This window comes from Heliangelus exortis, chromosome Z, assembly GCF_036169615.1.
Source record: "Heliangelus exortis chromosome Z, bHelExo1.hap1, whole genome shotgun sequence".
Classification (NCBI taxonomy): domain Eukaryota; kingdom Metazoa; phylum Chordata; class Aves; order Apodiformes; family Trochilidae; genus Heliangelus; species Heliangelus exortis.
Genome location: NC_092454.1, coordinates 15,419,725 through 15,441,619, shown reverse-complemented (window position 1 = coordinate 15,441,619; position 21,895 = coordinate 15,419,725).

Sequence of the window (21,895 nt, the reverse complement as noted above, 5' to 3'; positions counted from 1 at the left end):
AAAGAATACTGTAAAGAAATCAGAGCTGGACCCTTACATGCAGTCTCTTAAAATGCTTAAAAATCTCTTTAAAAATGCTGTACAGATACTTCTAAATTCCTGTTTCAAGTACTAGGTGTTAACTAACATAGCCACTCCAGTTAACTGTTAATTATATTGCTATTTATATAAAACATGTAATATACATATCGTATGTAGTATGCAGTGTTCATCTGTTGACCATTTAATTATATTTTTATTTTAATAGAAATTTATATTCTTTAGAGTTTTAATTGAATATAAAATATCAATTGATATGTTCTTATTTCATTTATAACATTTTCATCATGGAATACATGATGAAATACTTTACAGCACTGGAGAGATTTGTATTTGATTCATATTACTGTTCTGCTTAAACAAATGACTATGTGAGGGCATTACATGAACCTTCATTTAAAGTCAGAAAAAAATATCCACACAGTTAATAGCGATAAAATATTAAAAAAAAAATAAATTCATCCTTCAAGATCTGAAATATACACAGAATTTGATGCAATAAGCAAGCAAAAAATAATTGTCTTACAAAGACCAAAAAGGACATAGACCAAGTCTATCACTAATTCTAGAGCATTCAGGTATAAAATTGATACAATAAAAATCAGTTCACCTCATCTATTGGACTGCAATGCTTCAGAGAAAGTACATTTTATATTTACTGGGGGGGGAGCAAAACCATTTTTTATTCTACATACAGCGAGGTGAAAGTGCTAAAAAGAAACATGATTTACCAGAGAAGGTTCTTTGGAGAGTGTTGCCCAAACACATCTTCACAGGATGGACACGCACATTTACAGACAGTTGATCTAGAATCCTCTTCACCACATCATGAGTCAGAGGCTTCCCATCAAGATGCTTTCTTGCTCTCTAACCTTCTCTGTGACCTCAGTCCACATAATTCTTCATGCCAATCCATACAGCACTGAGATTACAAGGCTTACAAATAAATAGTTTCATATATATGGCAATTTCACACTCAGTAATTCTGCTACTCAGAACAGCTGCTGCCCATTCACACCTAAACCAACAATATTGCCCAAACTTTGCAATCTTTATGATGAAGCTAAGTTGTGGCCTTGTGATGTCTGAGTTAATCTCTGAATATACAGTAACTATGTCTATAGCTATGCAAACAATTAGCCCTCAGTGAAACCAGAAGAGAGAATTTCAAGACAGAAATGCAATTAAAAAAAAAAAAGTATTTCACCTTCAAAAGATAAATTAAAAACATTTTTCTAATAATCTGAGATTTAAAAGTCATCCTACGTATGAAAATTGTATTACAGTTGCAATTATTGAAGTAACATTATTTATTATGATGAGTGAAAAAAATTAGTGCGGTGGGGGTGTTTTTGTATGCTTGAGTCTTATTTTCCTAGGATACATAATAGAATGGAATTAGCTTTTTGTCTAAAAAATGTTTTGAGGCAATTTCAGAGATTCTGCCTTATCAGTGGCACCAAAATGCACCCTCCAGATGACTGAGATTTTTGACACTTGAGCACATTTTTCTCATAAGAGTTTGCAGATACTGGAGTGGTACTCAAGTTCCTGTAATAAAAGAACAGCAAGAACAGCCATGGCATGTGTGTGTTTTTCCACTGCACATGCTTTCTATTCAATTGCAGCCATAAATATTGCCATAGCAATTCTCAAGGCAGCAGAACAACTGCAGTGCTAATTAGAACAGGGATGCTGAAGGGTTCTTGCCATCAATAGAAACGATTAACACAGTCTGTTATTTAAACTCACACTTGTTTATCCTTTGACTCGGCTCCTTTACATGGCAGAATATTTGAATTCTAACAAACTAATAGTTTTAGATTTTAATAGAAAAAGGAAATTTTCAAGCTGATTATACGAAAGACGCAGTGCACTGCTAAGCAATGACAACACATCATAGGATTATATGAATACATTACAGTGCAATGCAGAGCTTGGCAGCTTCCCATTTTATCGTCTTGATAGCAACAATGTTGCAGAAGAGACTTTTTGTCTAGTAGTTCAAATGACCACAAAATAAGCCTGTGAGAAAAAGATGATAGTGATAGTCTCTACCACTATCTTTACATAACCTGTACTGTGCGTAGCATAGCTTTGTGCAGTACACATTTGATGTATATGTGTGGGAAATACTACAGAGATAAAGTAATTTTTTTAGGCACACAGATGTATTTAGGAGCAGAGACTAATTGCATATAACACTGGAAGACATAATTGATTGTAATGTATGGTGCAGAGACTTTGTGATTATTTTGCAGATACACTTGTTTCTCAGGCTGTCATGTGCGATATGATCACCATTGTGTAATGCATATAAGGGTCTGACTTACTGCAGGATTAACAGGAGAGCTGCCCAGAGGACAATTGCTACTGTGACTGAGATTAAGCATAATATTTAGTTTTCCTCCCGGCTAAAAATTTTATACCCTCTAGAATCTCATTGGAGAAAATTTTTAAGATCAAGTTACAGTTAGCGCTGCAATCGTATGCAGTAGCAATAATACTCATAAAAGAAATCAGACAGAATAAAACCCTAGGACTTAGCTTGTGGACTCCTGTATCTCACGGCCTTTTGTTACCTGGGACATAAAGATACCAGTTTCAGGTGAAAGAATTTGACTCTCCAGGGAGGCAAAGTGTTCAAAAAGTGTTTATCAGAACAATCCATCACTTCTGTGAAAAACTAGTGTATTGGATGGCTGAGATATTTGTGTTATTTTGATATCTGCCCTTTTCTGCACAATACAGACTTCCCTCTTGAAGGCAGAGAGTAGCTGGTGCTTGCAGTTGTGTACCTGGAATGGGACAAATTTAACTTCTTAGCTATAGGGATGAGAAACCCTTCATGGACCAAAGAAGTGCCATATCAATCACGTAGTCAGCACTATTAAATGAACACCAACATATTTTCTTATCTCCTTTAGGAGCAATAAATGGTGATGAAGCTGGAACAAAATGCAGTTCTCTATTATTTTGCTCTTTTTAAAATTCATCTCAAGGTCCTGCACAGGTGCTAAAAATTCACATCAGAAAAAGATAGTTAAAAAAAAAAATTAATGTTTTGTATGGACAGGTTTTGATGCTGTCTTGAGTATCTTTATCTCTCCAAAAGTTTAAAAATTTAATAGTTGTGTTACTATAATGTATATATAAATATCTGAGTATGTTAGGAATAAAGGCCAAAGACATTTTCAGTTATTTCAAGGGGTTTAATTTTATTTTACTGTGGATACTGTTTGGATCATTCATGTTACTTTGTGCTATGGCTATACAAAGAGAAGAGGAAGGCTGGATCCCTCGGGTTTTTTCTTGCATATTCCTTCTCAGCCACATGGCTACACTAGTACTTACTTACACTCCACTTATCTATGATAACAACATTAAGTTTTGCATACTCACAATCTTGGGAAGAAGGGGAGGTCAGGACAATGGGAAATATTGTTTATTGTGAGAACAAGTAACATGTAAGCTGATGACAACATTGTGCACAAATACAGTGGAACTAAACCATCATTCTGAGTGAAAACTTCAATTACAGCTGGGGAGTCTTTCGCATTAGAAAAAAAGAGCAAGAAAACATTCATTTATGTTGCTTACATATATCTGGTTTATGTTTAAAATTGTAGACTTCAAACCCTGCTTTTTTTTTTTTTTTTTTTTTTAATGTATCTTTAAAGAATTACTTTAGACACATCAGATTTCATATATAAAATCCAAGACAGCATTTGGTCCAGAAAAAAGAAACAGCAATGTGACCACTGAAACAAGCCATAAGTTCCCCTTGTGAAACATACCACTAGTCTGAAGCCCTTCTCTGAACTCAGTATAATAATTCAGGTTTCTACTTCGTCTCAATCTGATGATGTTGTCATGCAGATACCTAAACCAGTTGAACCCCCCATGTATTAAACACTCAAACACGTTTGGGGAATGATTTTCAGAGGTAGCAAAATCACCTAGCAAGGTGAACTTGAAACAATGCCACTCCTATGGTTCATCCTGCACAACTCAGTAAGCTTAGGAGACCATCATGGTGAAACCTCAGGCATCTGACTGTGCCTTCCCACAGGATCAGAGGAAAGCTGGAGCAAGCCCCAAGTGTGCTCAGGAGAAGGAGCCATGACCAGACTGCAGCCTGAATGCTAAAGGCACACAGACTGCTTCTGGCTGTTCTTGAGCAGGAATAAAAGAGGAGCCAGTCGAGGGAGGCATAACTGAAGAAAATGCCTCCAGGTGTATTTTAAAACATTTGTCTCCAAGCAACGGAGAAGAACATAGAGACAGAAATCAATTTATTACTGCAGAAGGTGAAAACCAGAAAGTGCCTGGCTTGAGGACTAACTGAAAAATAAGAAAATACCTTAGGAAAATAAAAAGGCTAATCTAGTATTTAAATTAATTGAAAGAGTCCAGCACCTTGGATGCACTTGCCTTGTGACTCATACAGGTCAGTGTAAAATGGAAATGAGATTGCTTCTTTTTTGAGGCACATAGAGTGATATCAGAAAATCATCCATCTCAGTCCTGTGTGTTCAGCAGGGGTCCATGACACTCTAGTGAGAGGTTCTTCCATGACAGAAAGGCTGTGATTTTTAAAATGTACTCCTTTTAGCCTATGAATTATGTTCACATGTAAAAAGGGACATTATATAGATAATCATGAACAAAGGGGAATTAGTCATGAAAACTGTTAGACTGCAAGGTCTATGTCATGTATAAGGCACCTCTTGTGAGCTATTTGATCCCTAAAAATGTGTCTCTCATTTTAGTTTTGAAAATAACAGTAGCAAGGTCCTCAGCTCTGCTTGGTGCACTCTTGGAGCACCTCATCAGTCTGTTTTCCTGATTCTCTGTTCTTAGCAATGCAGTAAATGGCTTGTTTATATTAGCAGAACAGATATACCACAGAACAGAGAACCACAGGAAGAAGATAATCACAGAAGATGTACCACAGGAAGAGAGAACCACAAAGACACCAAGAACCATATAATAGTACAGAAAAATCTGAGGGGATGCATTTGCTCTGGCACTGCATATGTAGACAGATAGATCAGAATGGCATCTGCTACTGAAATATCACAGCCCAGGCTTAGGCAAAAAAATGGGTTAGTAATCAATGATGTGAAAATACCATTGCTTCCTCATGCTTTGATGCTATCTTTCTACCTCCAAATGGAAGCACGGGTACAATTTTAATTTAAAATTAAGAGTTCACACATAGCTAAAGTTGCTGATACCTGTTCTATCTGCATGCCATTTTATATATTAATTTTTTGTTATATATAAATTTTTATGTTAAGTTTTATGTTAAGTGTGTCAAACATGGTTAAATACATAAACAAAGCATTTAAGAGAAGGCTAGGTACTATCACCTTTCCATTTCTCTGGTACCCCTGTTTCAGAAGTAATTAATCTGCATAGCAATAATAACAAAATTTATTCAATTTGTTTGTTTGTTTGTTTTTTTAAAAAACACACAGTTAATATGGCAAGTAGGACACTCCTGACTTCCAGTAGTTGCTCACAAGACATCAATCACTGACTCACTGTATTTCCCTTTCTCTGCTTATAACTCAGTTTGGGATGTCTGAGCTTTCTGAAACCAAAAAATATAGAGGTATTAGAACTGATGATTTACTAGAGTCAAGTTAGAAAACTTGCTAAAAGCAACTTGAAAAGCAAACACAAGGGCATCTTATGTTTTAACAATTCTAATAAGAAATTAAAAAATGCTGCCACTTAATAACAAATGCCATATCATCTTGCTAAATGATATTATTTAGGCTTGTAGTAAAGATAAACTGGGTTTTATAGTTTTAATGCAAATTGGTTTTCTCTAGAAATCTGTTTTTCTATTTATTATTTTTGTTTTATGAGACAATAACCAAGTCAAAAGTAAGTGCCTGAGCTCTTATTCTAGCCACTCAATAATCTGATTAATGCTTCACAAAATAACCTAAATACCATAAATGAATGTAGTCATTTTATTCTTCAAATAGTTTGTAAGCCCCAGGCAACTTCTCAATATCCTTTCTAAAACTCGGCTGAAGAAAACTATGTGGTAATATCTGGATTCATAGCTGAAGTGTCAGACAGAATCTGAGAAATCTATTTCTACAGAAATACAGAATAGAAATGTATTTCTATTGCTAAGACAAAATTTTAAGGCCAGATTCCCGACACTTGAGAAAATGCAGACTAAGGGTTTTCAGGAATTCCATCAGGAACAGTACAAAACACAGTGTTAGGACTACACAAACTATATACTTATGTTTTTACCAATTTAGCCTCACTGTAGGCAAGAGCTTAAATAAGGACAATATATATTGATGAAGTCAGAATTAATTTGGGTGGAATATATGCAGTTTTCAAAGGATTTGTTGATTATAAAGGTATTGCAATTACCTGCATATTCCGGATAAGGGATAATGGGATGAGGTTCAACAAGGCCAAGTGCCGGGTCCTGCACTTTGGCCACAACAACCCCATGGGGAGCTCCAGGCTGGGGACAGAGTGGCTGAGAGCAGCCAGGCAGAAAGGGACCTGGGAGTCTGGATTGACAGGAAGCTGAACGTGAGCCAGCAATGTGCCCAGGTGGCCAAGAAGGCCAATGGCATCCTGGCCTGTATCAGGAACAGTGTGGCCAACAGGTCCAGGGAAGTGATTCTGCCCCTGTACTCAGCGCTGGTGAGGCCACAGCTTGAATCCTGTGTCCAGTTCTGGGCCCCTCAGTTTAGGAAGGAGATTGAGGTCCTGGAGCAGGTCCAAAGGAGGGCAACTAGGCTGGTGAAGGGACTCGAGCACAGATCCTGTGAGGAGAGGCTGAGGGAGCTGGGGCTGTTCAGCCTGGAGAAGAGGAGGCTCAGGGGAGACCTCATCACTCTCTACAACTCCCTGAAAGGAGGTTGTAGCCAGGTGGGGGTTGGTCTCTTTTCCCAGGCAACTCTCAGCAAGACAAGAGGGCACGGTCTCAAGTTGTGCCGGGGGAGGTTTAGGTTGGACATTAGAAAGAATTTCTTTACTGAGAGGGTGATCAAGCATTGGAATGGGCTGCCCTGGGAAGTGGTGGATTCTCCATCCCTGGAGATATTTAAAAAGAGACTGGATGTGGCACTCAGTGCCATGGTCTGGTAACTGCAGCGGTGGGTCAAGGGTTGGACTTGATGATCTCTGAGATCCCTTCCAACCCAGCCAATTCTATGATTCTATGATTCTTAGTATACTTGTGTAAAATTTACACAGTAGTGTGTAAAAGCTCAAAAAGCATTCACTTGATTTTATAAAAGATGCCTTTCAATGACACGTGACTGTATAACCAGAGAAATTATTAGTGGAGATAAAATTAGAGCTCTGGTAAAATGTAGCTTTTCAGGAATTAATATTTCTAAATGTTTCAGACTTCAGCTCTTCCAAAAAATAGCAAGCTCTCAGGTAAACTCAGACAACATCTCTTCAAAACAAGTTACAGTTCCTACTGCAGAGACCGGTGATTGTTTATAACTACAAATAAATGATTTTAATAACTTTGACAATTAATAAAAAATACATTTGAAATATTAATGAAGCTGAGATTAAGTGAATAAACAATGAACAATTCTGATTAGAAAAAGAAACATCAAGGATTTTTTGAAATTGCTGCAAATTAAAGGTCATATTTCAACATGCCTAAAACAGCCTTTGTAATTTTTTAAAATATGAAACTGCATATTCTAGCAAATAGATCCACATTTATTTTAAAAAAAGAAAAAAAGAAAACCACAATTTTATTTTTTTAATTAATTAAGTAGACAGAAGAGTAAACAAATCCCTAAATTTTGTGGATACAGGGTTTGAATAATTTGATGCTGATTCAAAATGAAATTTTTCTGTTTTCTTTTACTATGTAAGAATTAAGAAAATCTTTTTCACCTAAATAAAATCTTCCTCCTCCCTTTGTACCTCTCTGAATTTTCTTTCTCAAAGAAACCTCAATAGGTAAATATCAGATTCTAAATGCCTGAGGAATCAGTTGAAAAAATGGAAAATCTACATCTAAAAAGACCTAAAAAATACACATGAACTATTATGTTTGTAGTGTAGAGAGACTACAGCATCTGTATACTTATGATTAACTCTATCAGTGTTTCAGATTTCTGGATATACTGTAGTGCAGCCAGGGTTTGTATAAAAGTTTGAGAGAACAAAGAAATTCAGAGCTTTCCCAAACATATCCCATGTTTCAACACTCACCATTCCTGGTAGCACTGGATTTATCTCATGCCAAGCCTACCACATCTGTGCAGCCTCACCAAGGACCTTAGCACTGCCAGAAAGTTTCCCAGTGTGTTACTAGGTTAGTTCAAGATTAGTTTATCTTGGAACTGACATGGACAGGATCTCCAGAAACTGATGCAAGAAAGTAACCTTAATGTGATGTGATTTCCAGGTAAAATGTTACACTGAATTCCTGAAATGCAATGGCACCACACCTTCTGTCTAACAATTGTTGGCTCTGCGTGAACTGGAACGCAATTATGAACTGAAAAAAAAAAAAAAAAGAGATTGCTTATGCTGTTTGTGCTGTTTACCAAGCAGACTATTGCCTTTTTAAAGATTGTACATTTGATTTAGTTTTCTTTTCCAAGTAACACAAAACATACTCCATCACTTCATATTTGCATTTTTTGCTGCTGATCCTACAGTAAACTATTATGCATAAATATAAAGGTAAAATTATTTTCCCAGAAGGAAACTTCCAGTGAAGAAAGGAGAAAAAAAGAAATTATAAAAATAAATCTCAGATTTCTAGGCAAATCACAGAATTGTAACACAAAAAGAATTTAATGGCCTATTTTTTTCAAATTTCTGCATAGTTTTGAAAGCAGAAAGTATATTTTGATCTGCAGATACTTTGTGTTCTGTAGATTTGTTACACATTCTTCCCTCTGATGGCTTTATCTCCTCTCACCATTTTCAGTGCAGAAGAGAATGTAGGAACTAGAGAAGACAGTGGCAGGCAATCCCCACATGTGTCAACCTCAGCCCACACAGTAAATCAGATTGGACAGGGTTGTTTAGATGGTTAAACTGCAGGGGGCACAAGTCCCTCCGATTTCTCTGGCCAAGCCCCCAGCATGAGTAAGAAAGTTTTCTCATTCGTCCATTGCTCTACAAATGTCACTTTCAGATTTCTCATGCTTTCCTTTGCAGCCTCTGATTCTGGCCACTCTTAGGCTCAGCCTTTGTAGTGGGGGCCACCACAGAAATCTCCAACCTCCTACCTGAGCCAGGCATGGATGGGCAGTACCAAGTCTGTCCAGGCCTGGCAGATGGGAGCTGTGGACAAAGCGAGGGTGCTGATGGACCTAGAGAAAAAGTTTTGCAAGGGATGAAGTAGATCACCTTGGGCTCTGTGGCATGTTTACAAGAGTTCAAGGGTTCCTGACCAGAGCCCGTCTGTGTCTGTCTGACCAGAGAGGGACTGAGAGATATGCCCTCTCTGAAACCACCTATGTCAACATGGCCCTGGCATGGCCTTGGAAGGGGGAGTGGTTCCATGGTGTGACACAAAGCAATTGTTTCATTGTGGAGGGGGGGGAGGGGCTTCTCTTTGGTTGCTGCTATTTTGTATTAAGGAGTTAGAAATATAAGTAATTTATCTCCCAGAATTTACAAATCCTGTCAGCTTTGCAATCAGTGTTTGAATACTCCCTGAATGACATCAGGATTTTATCTCTTATGAGCAGAGGTTGCCAAAGCAAAGGGACTAGCCCAGAGGCAGAGTCCAAAACTATATTTGGGGAGGGGTCTTAGAAAAGAAACTGGTTTATTTGGTTGGTTTCCACTCCAGATAAAGCCTTCAGTGGCCTACTGAGATAGGGATGTTGCCCTGCCAACTTTAACTTTTCCACACCCTTGAGAAATCCAAAACGCTGTGAGCCGGGTAGTGAAGCAACCAGCTTGTTTGAACCAATATGGACACAGACCTCTGGTTCTAGAGATACCTACTACCTTTATGGCTAATGTATCTCAGTTGCACACAAGGCCACCTTCACAGTGTCATCTACTTTGTCTCTTTAAGACAAAATGTGTCTTTTTCAAAGGTTACACTCTTCTGCTGGACCTTAAATGCTTGTAAACACACTGGAAAAATCTTTTTGAAGTAAGTGGCATACACATATGCTAAGCACTTATTCTGAGATGGCACAGCTCATTCACTGATCAAAGTCCAATCATTCTGTACTTATGCTCCCCTGTCTTAAAGGTTAATATTTTGAAAGCAGTAAGATTACTTCCCTAGCACTGGAATCAGAAATGAAAAAGAAAAGCTAAAGTAGTCTCCCTTAAAAGCAAAGTACACCATGTGTGTAAATTTCCAGCAGATAGGTTTTCTTAAGAGGTCTGAGGTTCAAGTCATGCAAATCTCCATTAAGTCATATCTATGAGTGACAGAGGAGAATTCTATCCTGATCCAGGTTGCTGTTAGAGTAGAGTAGTGTAAATTCATTTTGTCTTTTAGGTAATTAATAAGGAATCATAAGATTATTAAAACATTAACTCAGGATATTAGTAGTAATTCCTTGGGTTTTGGGTTTTTTTTTTTGTTTTTTTTTTTTTTTGTTTGTTTGTTTGTTTTTTTTGTTTTTTTGTTTTTTGTTTTTTTTTTTGTTTGTTTGTTTGTTTTGTTTTTTGGTTTTGGCTTTTTTTCCTGTGCTTATTTGACTAAATTCACTCCCCTCTGGATGCTGAAATGCTCAAAGCTTACCTAGCTTCAGAACTGCCTTGAACTTTAAGAGGGAAGTTTGTGAATGTTTGTTAGACAATATGCCCTGAACGTAAGAAAAAGATATTTTTCTTCCTTCAGGTGATGGTTTATACTATACACTTTCAACACTGTGGGCCCATCATAGGACTGTTACTTGGGAGAGATCTCAGGGTGTGAAAGATAGCCTTTGTGACAGGACAGACAATGATCTACCTTTACAACAAAGATAAGGATTTTGTCTCAAGTTTTGGTTTTGATTTAATGAACACTGTCACAGCTGAACTTTATGCAGATTATTAAAACCAAAGCAATCCAGTGATTCATGTTTTCAACCTAGAGCAGCAAGGTTTTATAACATCTGCATCTTTTCAAAATGTGAAGCATAACCATTCATTGAAAATACTTTCCACTGATACTTATTACTCCATTTGAGCATGGCCGTCACTGAACAATACTGAGTTGTTGCTAAGAAACACTGACATATGATATCCAATTATATTACTCACATTGAATTCTTACTCCTTATCATGTTATAGCTTGTTTGAAAATAGCTATAATTATGCTATGAATGGAAGGAAAGCTGGCAGCCTTCTGTATTTTAGTTACAGACTGATGTTGATATGTTTTTACTACATGCTTGTAACGGTTCTACAGTAGCTCAATTAAAAGGCAAAATATTGAGATTATTGATGGTCTGCACCTGTATCTTCTCAACAATAATGGAGACAAGAAAGCAAATGTTCCTTCTGGTTTTCACCCAACATATGCCAAACTGCAGGAAGATCGATCTTAGAATTTCTCTATTTTCCATTTCAATGTGACAGCCCATTTTTACCTCCAGGCAATAAAATACGAAGCACTCAAACCCATAGGTAGTGTTTTCAGTGGAATTCCTGTTTCACTTGTTTTATCTGTTCAATTGACCGATTAAAGGCTGAAAATAAAGGATGTATTTTAATATGTATTTTAGGTCCCCTGTTGTTTCTCATGGCTTAAGAGTATTTTTCTTTGATAATAGCCACTCATTCAAGAGTTATTGTTATGTCAAACACACACAACTTCTGCTAATGAAAGTGTATCTTCATTTATACAAACATAACTATTCATTTATATTTTTTTTTATATAACTAGAGAGCCCAGAACCCCTACAGCCAAGACCAGGACCTTGATGGAGATAGTGCTCCAGGAATACACATGTAGAGAGAGCAGTCCTTCCCTGTAAGGGTTTACAACTCAAAGAGCTGAAACAGAAAAATGGCAACACAAGCAGTTCAAGTTTCATAGAGATTTTTTTAAAGGGCTGAAGGTAGAAAACTTCTTTTCATCTATGACTTCTGAACAACTTGCCCATAGTTTCTGTACCGGTTCATTTACAGAAATAAAGATCAAAAACTGGATAGAAACTCTGGTAAAAAGTCATATAACTGACAATCTAATTTACTGAAAAAACCAAATCCAAGGCCTCAGAGGGACTCTATTTTAAGATCCAGTACCTATAAGACTTTTAGCACATGCAAAGCAATCTATGTCATCTGTTACATGCTGAAAGGCATAGAGGATGAACAAAGTTATCAGATCACCATATTGAAAAGAAACTTAACTACTTTGCATTACAGAAAAAACCCCAGAGATGTACATATGTAAAGACCAGTGCAGTAAATGGAATTATATGTTAGGTGATCAAAAAAAAAAAAAAAAAAAACCAACCAAAAAACAAAACACCCAGAGGGATGGCTGGAGTCTGATATGAGACGCAAGAAATGCAGAGAACTGTCTCATGTTACAGGAATCTGTCAGCACTTGGTGTGGGCTACAGAGACCAAGAGGAGGGTGCTGCTTCACCCACTCACTGAATCTGTGTGAAGAAAAAGGACAACCTTGCAGTGAAAAGCAAATGGATGACCCAGATGAAAACTACCAGTAGAGTAATAAAAAACTAAATATTGTGAGAAAGATACATAGCTGAATAAAAGTCATGGAAACAGAAACAGAAACTTTATAGTGACAAGCTCATCGTCCCTTAAGAGCATAGCTCAACAACAAATAAGAAAAGTTGGACAACAATAAGGCCAAAAATATGCATTTCTTCAGACCGTGAAGAGGATCAAAACCAATCTGAATACTCCTAAGGTGTTTTATAAGGACTATGAGAAGACCACAGTGGAAAATAAAACTAAAGGAATTTAGCTCCTTCACCCTGTCTTCTGGGAAACTCCCCAGAAGTTGACAGTAGGATCAGGTAATCTCATTGTGTTTGCAATTATAGGAGAAATAAAATCAGAATTCTCTAATGAAACAAATCCCAAATATCAGATTATTATATCACATACCACTTAGTGTGGTATAGCCACCCACTTTTTAGACAATAAAATGTTATGTCACACTATTTTAACTGCAAATCTGTCACAATTTCCCTTACGTCCTCCCTGTTGAAATTTTGTTGCCCTTCCTTCTTCTATTTCCTATTGAAAATGACCCAGCATAAGACCACATCTCCTATCTCTCATTTCTTTGGCCTGAGTGCTGAAAAACAGCACAAACTTTTTAGCCTTTGTCACAAAGTGAAATATACCCTGAATTCCCCTCAGCTGTCTGACTTGCTAATGAGTATATACATGCCTTCTGGTTTGCAACATCATCAATGAGGCCATGTGTGCCTTTTGGCAAGAAATTGTTTGTATTAAGTTTTTCAGCTACCGGAAAGGTTGAAAGGTAGGCAGATAAGAGCCTTCTGAGGTTTATTTTATTTGTTTTGCCTAGACACTTCCAGAAGAAAAGTATTAAGGCAATCTGGACTGATATACTCCAGTTACTGTTTGTCCTGTTTCATAGCTACGTCCCTGACTTGAGTATTCATTCTTAAAAATTTCTTCTATAGCACAGCATAATGTCAGTCTTATAGGTATGTATTGCTTTTCTTCTTACTTAGACAAAAGCAACACATTTTTCAGAAAACAAGTAATACCTTGATTTTGATGTATTTATTAATACCCCTTACCAATGGGATGTACAGTTTCACTTGACATGAAAATAATTTCTACCACTGCTGTGAATGAATAACATCTTGTACTTTGAACAGACACAACAATAGCAAATCCAAGGGAGAGAGGAACTATCCAATTTATCTCCTCGTGTTCAGTTTTCCTGTTTGGAGACCACTGAAATTACAGTTGTTGCAATCTCTGCGCAACCCAGTTTAGGAGGCAGCACAATAAGAAGACACTGCTCTTCTTAGCCAGTATCTCAGATAAACATCAAGCTTCCTAGACTTTTGTTCAGAACACACCTGCAGTGCCTAATTTTTTGTTCACTGACTTAAAAATTTCTCTGAAATTAATCCTAACTATAATTCTTTAGAGAGACTTTTCTACACCCTGGTTTTCCCATGGTTCAATAATGTGTGTCTGTCAGACTAGGTTCCAGGCAAAAAAAAAGAGCTAAAACCCCCTTGGTGCCCTTTCCACTTGGCTCAAAGATAGGGCCAACATTTAGAAGGCACAAGATTCATATTTAGTTCCTTGTCTCCCAGGATGGATCCAAACACACAAGTTCTATCTCCTGTAAAAATATCCCAGGTTGTGGGTGCTGTAATGAGTGTCCATTCTGCCCTCTCAGAGTTATTTCACTTTGTGTGTAGTTATTAAATATTCATTAAAAATGGTAAAGGTTTTCATGACTTCGTGATCTAGTGACTAGAGCACTTGTCTGTGGGAAGAGAGAGATGGAGTTATATTCTTCTTCTAATTAATATTTCATTACCTCTACTAAATGCTCTGTGGCATACAGACTGCAACTCTCCACCTTCAAGAAAGAAACAAAAATCCTCTCTCTCTTAATCCATTCAACTCCATTATAGCTCGAGGTCTAGAAGCAAAAATGTCATTAACATCTGCTTAAAATCTAGACTAAGAAAACATCATCATCCTCTACTTCTGGAATAAAGGACTATTTATTCCTCACTTAGTAAAAGATTGGACAAGGGAACAGTGGAGGAGAACTCAGACCATGAATTCTTATTGGACAGGAATTCATCCATGGGTATCAGAGTAAAGGCAGAAATAAATCATGAAGGAAAATACTTTAGAAAGCATTCCTCATTCTGAGTTCTGGCTTGTAGAGCATCAAATGTGATCTGTCACAGCAGGTGGATATTTAAATCAAAGACACCAAATATCTACAGACAGAAGCAAGCAAACATAACAGGTTAAATGAAGTATAAGCAAGAATTCAAAGGTTTGGTTAGTATGTATTTTGTTATAAAAGAAAAGTGCAGAAGAAACCCTCCACAAAGAGATGTATGGATGTTTGTGCAAAAGAAAAGGCCTAAAATACTGCATGTGCATACAATTTGTATATGAAAACAACACTCAGCACAGCAGTTGCCAGGCCTGTGGAGATAGTACATTGTACCCACAAAGTTACTTATGGTTGCTAGGATAAGGAAGAACACTTGGTTGATTCTGTGGAATTGTTAACCTCATCACTCATTCTGTGTATGCCCATTCTGTGTTTGAAACGTTTTCATCATTCTGGGTTAATACCTTGTACCTTGTGCTCATCATTTTATTTGTACGAATGGTTTCAGTGCTTTTGTATTTTTTTATTTTCTTGTCCTAGTAACCTAATCTAAAGGTGTGTCACTTTTTTTTTGTTTGTTTTTTTTTTTTTACGCTAGTCTTTCACTAGAGGTAACAAGTTAATTCTTTCCAACTATGGTGTAATTTAATATAGTTATAGGTCAGAACTTTTACTCATCTCTGTTGGATGACTGGGAACAGAATTACATCTCTGAGCCTCTCTAGATGGCATCACACCAACTAACCAAATTTCTGGGCCTTCCATTTATCAAGAGTATTATCCCAGGAAATGTTGTGGAAGTACTTTTCTTCTGAACTCTATCAATACAAATAATAAAGAAAGAACAAGAATGCACATTCTTTTTTTTCCTAACCTCTATAAGAAAAAGACAGTGACTGACTGTGCTGCTTCTTAGGCACAAAGGCACATTTTTACTAAGCCCTCTGGAGCAATGGAAGGTGGTGAAATTTCTTCATGAAATGGAGAAATTGTTATGGCTCCCACCCCCTGTACTCTGTAAAGATTATTATATATAATCTTTCCTCAGGAAAAGATAAATAGAACTTGGCACTGATCAGAGGGTCATAGAATCATGGAATCACAGAATATGCTGAGATGGAAGAGACCCATCAGGATCATCAAGTCCAACTCCTGTCCCTATGCAGGGCAGCCCCAGAATCACACCATGTGCCTGAGAGTGTCATTCAAATGCTTCTTGAACTCAGGCAGGCTTGGTGCTGTCACCACTTCCCTGGGGAGCTTGTTCCATTGCTCAACTGCCCTCTGGGTGAAAAGCTTTGTTTCCTGATACCTAACCTAAGCCTCCCCTGATTCATCTTTCTACCACATTCTCAAGTCCTATCTCCAATCCCAGGAGTGAAGAAAGTAGTACCAGTTCCATCTCTTCCCCTTGTGAGGAAGCTGTATGCAAGTAGTTTTGCTTATAAGGCAGAGGGAGACACTTCTGTACAATTTGTGATCAAAACAGCACAAGCACAGCAAACGAGGTTTTGGCATTGTTATTGTTAAATTGGATAAATTCAATGATTTCAAAAAGATTTCAAGGCAGCATAGTACAGAATATGGGTCCAAAGGGATGATATTTTCCTGATGGAGTGGGGGCTGTCAGACCCCCCTGTGTTAAAAGCAGCTGGAAATGCATTTGCCGTTGAATTTGAAGTGCTCAATAGGAAGCTGGGGCTTCTGGAAACTGGCTCCTCAGGAACTGCCTTCTCCCTGGCTACCCCTACAAAATTTGGCAGATAAGTTCTTCTGGGAACCTTGGTTAAACCTCAGCAACACCTAGTAAAAGGGGAATGCATCTCTAGAGTATCTAGCTTGTAATGGAGTGTTATGCATATGACATCTGGCTTGCAACAAAAATCCCATGCAGCAAAACTTAATGTAGTTCTAATCAGGAACTGGGAGAAAAAAAAAAAAAAAAAAAAAGTAACTCACTTTCCCTGAGCTGATCTTTAAGCTGGTTTAATCCCAAAGGCACCTGTTGGCATGTCCTGGATATCTCGGTATTTCTGATGTTTCATCCCAGTATAGGAAAATTAATTCCAGAAAGGCAGTCCCAGAGGGCCAGTATGCTTCTTAGTTGATACGAAGTTAGAGAACAGTTTTGAGACACAATCAGGTAAGTGAGAAAGGCTCTACAATACTCTGAAGCCCACATTTTCAAAATTTTTTTTCTTTTAAACCAGGCCTGATAACTAATGAAGCTCAGTTCCCATTCAGGCATCTCCACAAATTGGAGGTTGCAAGAGAACTCAGGATGCCACTTGGGAAATAAAATATCCTTGTGTTTCTAGATGTTTAACTCTTGTACAAAGTTATGCCGTAAAGCCACAAACACTTCTGAATCTAAAATAATAGCACCAATGAAGTAGCCTAGTCACAGTCTTTTAAAACATCGTAGTGCTTTTGGTTGTGTAAACTGAAAACACTCATTGTGTTTAAAAAGACAGGGAAGAAAGAGTTCTGCCTTATTTCACTCATTAAAGCAGTCAGAAAAATATATCAGGATTAATATTATGCCCTCAACATTTTAAAACAGGCTAAGTGGACTTAAATGTTTTGGAACAATAAAGCATCACATGAAAGCATAACTGCTCACTCATGGCCTGAGAAAGGTACAGCATCACAGCACTGGTACAGAAATTGCAGACAATGAAAATTGAACTGGAAAGATTGTTGATTTTTCCTTCTCTTTATGTTTCCATCAGGTGGAATCAAGTAATGACACTATGAAGAGAATTTCCATGGTCTAAGAACTATGCCGTTTTTTAAAGGGTAAAAAATCATCACAAATATTTAGGCATCCAAACCTTTGAGGCATACAAAATGTCTTCAGACTCCCACTCTAGTGCTGCTGAATCAAAGGAGTGCCTAAAATCTTCAGCTGTAAAGCTTGGCATTCAAAATGCTACACATCTAAGGAATATGTGTAGGCATCTTCAAATGCTTTCTTAACTGGAGAAGCACGAACAGTTCTCAGCTGGTAAATCCTGCTGAAACTCATAGAAGTTGGTAGCATCTGTGCAGTGGCTCAGCCCAGATCCCTGCTTCAAGCTCTGCTTATGCATTTTACTGAACCACTCTTCGTATAAACTATGCATGTTTTCAATGGGAAATGGAGACCCATCCACATCTTTGCCAGCTGAAAAATACACAAGTGGGAGAGCAACTCACATTGGTATCCTATCTACGTGACACTTCCATTTGCAAATTCTTTTAGATTGTTTTATGCAAAGAGAAATAGCTCTAGCAGAAAGACTGTGCAGTCCTCTCCTGCTCAAGAACTACAGTAATTTCTAGAGCTGTGTGAGTGGGTTTCTGCAGGGTAAGGTGATAAGGGAGAAAAGACACATTTTTCACTGACCAGTGTTTACTATAATAAGCTTCAGCTTTCCTGTGGTGAGGAGTTTGCATGCCATACTTCTCACATCACTTCAAACTAATTATTTCAAAATTAAGAAAAGGTTAGTTCAAAGCATTTGTTTATGGCTTGATCTATTCTGGACTTTGATATTTTTTTCCCACTGCTCACTGGTGAATTCCCTTTCCAATACAAAGTTGGATGATCTCATTACTGCATGTATTAAAACAGAAAGGTACACTCAGAATCTTGCTTCTGAAAGATTCTGAAAGGGAAAGGGAACTGAAAGACTGAAAGACTTCATTTTCAGTTTGGAAGACTTTTATTACATCTAATATCATGGTTTTAATGGAAGTCTAAATGCCAAATGTCAGTTTTGTAAGTCTATCAAACTTAAAATGCTTTTAATGAAGGAAGGAATTCAAGATTTACACTGTTACTCATTTTGCAGGCATAATGCAAAAGAGAATGTCTAATTACTCTTATAAAAGCCTGTTTATGTTTTCCTTTGAAAAATTATAATTCTGTGCCTTACTAAAAAGCAAAATATGCAGTTCTTTAAAAACATCATACACAAAACCTTCAATTTTGTTTTTTTTTTAATAAATAATTTGACAATTATTAGTGATGTTACAAGGCTGAAAACTTCTTCTTGTAAAGTCTACACTACAGAAATGTTCTGATTTAGCAGTTCATGGCTTCTTCAGGTAAAAGGACTGCTAGGTTTTATTCATGACTGAAACATGATTTCCACAATGCTTTGATTGTGTTTTCCTTCTCTATTTTGACTGAAGATCTTGGGAGCAGGAACCTTCTCAATGTATGCTTGAAGATGAGCCACCAAAATTATACCCACAGTACATGATAAGCCTAGATATGTCTAGTAACCATATAATTAGAAAAGTAGCATTAATTTTCTCATACTAAACAAACTGGTATCATATTCATTTTAGCAAAGTGTTCTGTGGGCCAAAATTCTACTAACTGGTGTCCTGGTTTCACTGGGACAGGATCACAGACCAAGCACAGACGACAGTCCATTAGTGGCCCAAATTCAGCCAGCAGCTGCAGTCAGGGCAACTGCCCCAAGCTGCTGACAGGGGAGTCCCACACCACTCCCCTTATTCTTGTTATAAAGGGAAGGTGTGCTGAGAAGTGTGAGTTCCCTTTCCTGAAGTTCTTCTCTCCTGGTCTGCTGCTCCCTCCTCCCAAGGACTAGGATGAATGTAAGCTTATATACTTTATGTTGCTGTTTGAATTGGCTTTGCTATTTCATTAAATCTGTTTGTATTCCAACCCATGGGACTTCTCTCCTTTTCCTAATTCCTTGGCTGGGGAGGGCTCACTGGGTGAGAAAGCAAACTGCTTCAGATACAGGCTAAATTAAATATCTGGCCATATCTTAAAGCAGAGGAGGTTTTTTTAGGTAAACCATTTGTGTTTTGTGCTTTGTAAGCTCAGTGTCACCCACATGATTCAGCAGGAGACAGCAAAAGAAGGCAACCCCATGGAAGTTATGTGAAGCACAGCCAGCTTAGAAAATTCTAGCTTTGCATACTTGAAGTTTAGGGTCAGACAGTGTCTGCAGATATACTCAAGTGCTCCCACTTAAATCACTCCTTTAGATGGCAGAATGTTTTACGAATTTATTGAGCTGCTGATTTCTGGTAGGGAGCGCTTGCCATTAATTTAGGATCCAGGCTGAGAATCCTATTGCCCTTTGGCACTCTTCTTCTGTTACACTCATACAGTAAACATGCACTCCTACAGATGCAAAACTCCAAAGAGCTCTAACTACCTGAAAACCTCTTTAAAATATAGAGAGATAAGTGTATTTCTGTACTTCTATCAATCTTTAAACAATCTTCGCAGTAATGGCAATATTCTTCTGTGGCAAATATGGTCAGTGAACAGAACAATATGCTCTCCTAATTATAGGCAGAAGAGAGAAACTGACAGGTGACATACTGAATCTGCTCCATTTTATTTTCTCTTTAAAATTATTACTATAGTCAGGACTTTAACAAGGAAAAAAATAGTTGGATATGCTTATACAATCATCACTGGCTCGCAGGACAAACATCTTAAGAGCAATAGTAATACAATAGTCACACTTGGACATGAAATAATTTATTGCTATATTTACCTGATGCATAACATAAGCACAAGCTCCTGTCATGCCTCATTCCTAATTTAAGAATCACAAGTCAAATAAAATGTAAAAAAATGACACAAACCTTCTCAGAAGTGTAAGACATCTGGAAAACATGAGGTCTATAGATTACATTTAACATTTTGGACTGATTTCCAAATTCATCCTTCCTGAGATTATATTGTTTTCTCTCCAATTTTTGTCTCAGACAAATTCTGAACTTCTCCAAAACTTGATCTTGCTTAGATATTACTGATATGAATATTAGACAAATTAATATGGATGAAGATGGTCATTTGGAAGATTGTCACTTTTTTCCTTCGAGTCTTTCGTTTTCAATCCTGCTTGTAATTAATCCTCCCCACTAAGCTCCTAATCAGCTGTATCCTGAGGTCTTCTCACCACTTCAACATCTGTACAAAGTGTGGTCTTCTGCATCTGTCCACACCATGATCCTTTTACTGATTTTACTCTTGGACTAGGTCTGATCTCCATGTCTCTCCTGGTTCACCAACAGCCTGTAGAGCCCTGCTCCTCACTGGGCTGAGCAGAGAGCAATGCAGAAGGGTGGAGAGCAGTTTTCTTGGTTGCTAAGCTCCACATGAGTGTTACCAGCACATTATGCAGATGTCATCACAGATGTAGAATATTGTATTTCATAAGGAGAGCTCAGGATTTGCTTTTGTGTTATTAAATTCTTAACTTTAATGATAAGAGAGGAAAGCTTAACAATCTGATGCACATGCACCAGAAAGAAAGTTAAATGAAAACCAGATGTACTAAACTTCTAAATATTTTCTGAGGTTCAACAGATGAGTTTTTAAGTGCTTAACATTGGCTCCACTGGATGTATATGGCTGGTTGGAAATTATTTGTCTTTAGTAAAGCATGTTTTCATTGGAAATGTTGATTCATCTAAAGTAAAATATTTTGTAGGAAAAGGTCATTTTCAGAAAGTTTCTTGACCATTCAAAAAACTTCGTGTTAACAATTTCGAACTCCACCATTTTACGTTCTAAGCTAAAACACGCTCCTAGAGCCTATTACAGAGAATAAACTGGTGCATAGTTATACTAATGAGAATTCATTTATGTTAAGAAAACATGACGGATGATCTGACCAAGCTGTATCATAGCAAAACTTTATTTTCCAATGGCACTTCATTAGACAAAACAACTTTCCAGGTATTCCTTAAGAAGTGCAAACTCACTTCAAGGGGAAATAAGAAAAAAAAAACATCAGTTTGCTGGTGGCTTTCTAATATGCATATAGTGCTGATGTGTGGGGAAAATTAAACAAGCAGGCCCTGAATTTCCAATACTACAGTCAGAAGAAAAAGATTTTTGGTACTTTCTGATAGTCAAGAGAAAATTTACTACACTCCTTAATGCCACCGCTCCACTGCAAACCCCATTTGTATACAAAATATCCTTAATGAAGAAGTACAAAGAGCTAAAAGTAAAACATAAACAGATGCAGCCTAGTGAGGTGGAGA